This window comes from Dendroctonus ponderosae, unplaced genomic scaffold, assembly GCF_020466585.1.
Source record: "Dendroctonus ponderosae isolate FM_Combo_2020 unplaced genomic scaffold, Dpon_F_20191213v2 Dpon_F_20191213_1, whole genome shotgun sequence".
NCBI classification, from domain to species: Eukaryota; Metazoa; Arthropoda; class Insecta; order Coleoptera; family Curculionidae; genus Dendroctonus; species Dendroctonus ponderosae.
The window spans coordinates 26,980,523-26,982,618 of NW_026017110.1; the positions used below are offsets into that span (position 1 = coordinate 26,980,523).

Here is a 2,096-nt window from a genome sequence, read left to right on the forward strand (position 1 = left end):
CTATTTATCTTGACCAACAACATACAAACAACTCACCTAAATGACGGAAAGTCGGCATGTCTACTCATGGACATCAACAAGGCTTTTGATAGTGTGTGGCATAGGGGCTTACTATTTAAACTATACAAACTTCACACACCACCATATCTACTACACACCATAAAAAACTTTATTATATTAAATTACAGTGACGATTAACGACAGCCACATGGCGAGGTTTCATTTTACTTCCCGCCAACAACGCGCCTCTTGCATTTGATTACGGAACTAATTTTGTGGTTAAGGCTATCCCATTGAGTTGTCATGGGGGTAGCATTCACGCTGTAAACGTCGCCATGGCGCCCCCTCGGGGATGTTCCGTTCATTTATGAGTAAGTTGCCTCGTAAGCAGGGCCTAGGGGGAGCTAACGACAATCAAAATCTTGGTCTGACCTTGACTATTTGAGTGAGGCCCCCATGTTAGTGACTGATGCAACATCAGCGCTGGCCTTTAGGCTGATCAGCACAAAATTGGCCGACTGGACATTGAGGTGGAAGATAACAAGGCTTTTATTGCGGGCACTTCTACTCTTTGTGGAAGCGTGGCTTCAATGATTCAATGTGTTCGGAATTTTATCAAATCTGCAGGTGAACTGGGGTGATTATTTCACCCGAGTTCCATGAAAATGCGAATGAATCAATTTTTAGGTTGCTCGCCCGAGTATGCTTTAGAAGCAGCAAGTTTTTACCCTGCGCTAGCTTTGGGTATTGAAAAACATAAAGGGTCGCTCAGTTACGGAGCAGATGCAGAGCAGATTTTACTTACTCTATGGTATGTATTAGGTATTCGGGTTCGGAATCAAACTCGAACGAGTATTCGAATATTCAAAAAGCGAATAATTATGTCTAGTCATAACTTGAAAATTCGAATACTGGAATACACCAACATTATCAAACTCACAAGGTGCAAATATCTTTATATGCACTTTGTATACTTTTATAAAATAAGTTTTTCATATTCTACAAGCTTTTAAACAAATAGATATATATTGTAACGGAARTGGCCTGGGGTACTCACGTTTGGAATGGGGGGATCGAAATTCATGGTATTTCAGTAAATGGGAGCCCCATTTACTGTCAAATATGGCACTGACAAGAGGGAAGTTTGGCACCTGTTCTGGAGATTTCGAGAACTATCTGAGTTACCTGGAGGAAACTATATAAGCGACGAGGAGAACCAGACAAGGGGAGTGAAGTGACGGCAGCGACAGAGTTCAGAAGAGGTTAAACCCCGCGAGTCGGAAGACCGAGTTTTCCGCTTGTTATTGTTATTGTTTGTAAAGTTTACGTTAATTTAGAAGTTAGTTTGTTCCTGTTCCGTAGTTAAAGCTATACCGAGTAGAATAAAAGTTGGAAGCAGAAGAAAGAGTTTGATACTCGGCCATCCACGGTACAATATTTTCAAGCAAATGAAAATAATTATTTACCCTCCAGCAAATGAATATAAAATGACGTGTTTGTGTTCTGGTGACTCGCGACATCAGCCTTTGCGCGGTGTTACAATTAATGTGCCGACAAAGGCACTTTTTTATCCGTTCGGCTTATTTAGAGCTTGATTCCGAGCCCCAATGCATATCCGTTTTAGTAAATAGAAGTTTGTTTTGATTAACGTAACCTCAAACTAACTTGCGCATGTCATTTAAGCAAGGAGTCAGTTACGATATATGTGCTAGTGTGTCAGACCTGTTGAAGGGCATTCGTAGCGCAAGCGCACAAAGTATGGTTTAGTTCGTGTTTGATCTTTGAATCTAAAACTAACAGGAAGGAGTCTACGGTCAAATCACAAAATATCCCCCTGGGGGTATGTTCTGTGGGTCAAATCAGTGCGACCGGAAGGGAGGTTGGATATGGCCGACCAGTCGGCCGCTTTGGCAGTGGCGTAGGGCATTAGAATATGATAAAATGTGGAAAATATAGTATACAATGATAATATATTTGATAAAAAAATGGGATCAACATAGCTTAATCTGTTGTAGTGAATTAATGAAGCTTGACGAGATTATACACATCCTTAAATTGGATTAATATGTAATTATCTAGCGTCTAATTTAATTGAA

General features: G+C 40.5%; 1 long non-coding RNA gene across 1 annotated transcript; it reads left to right on the forward strand.

Moving 5' to 3' along the window:
• Positions 1 to 6: 6 nt before the first annotated feature.
• On the forward strand, positions 7 to 2,071 carry LOC125502464. The gene is made up of 2 exons (XR_007280219.1): positions 7 to 811; positions 1,684 to 2,071. It is a non-coding gene; the product is annotated as an uncharacterized LOC125502464 (long non-coding RNA).
• Positions 2,072 to 2,096: the final 25 nt, after the last annotated feature.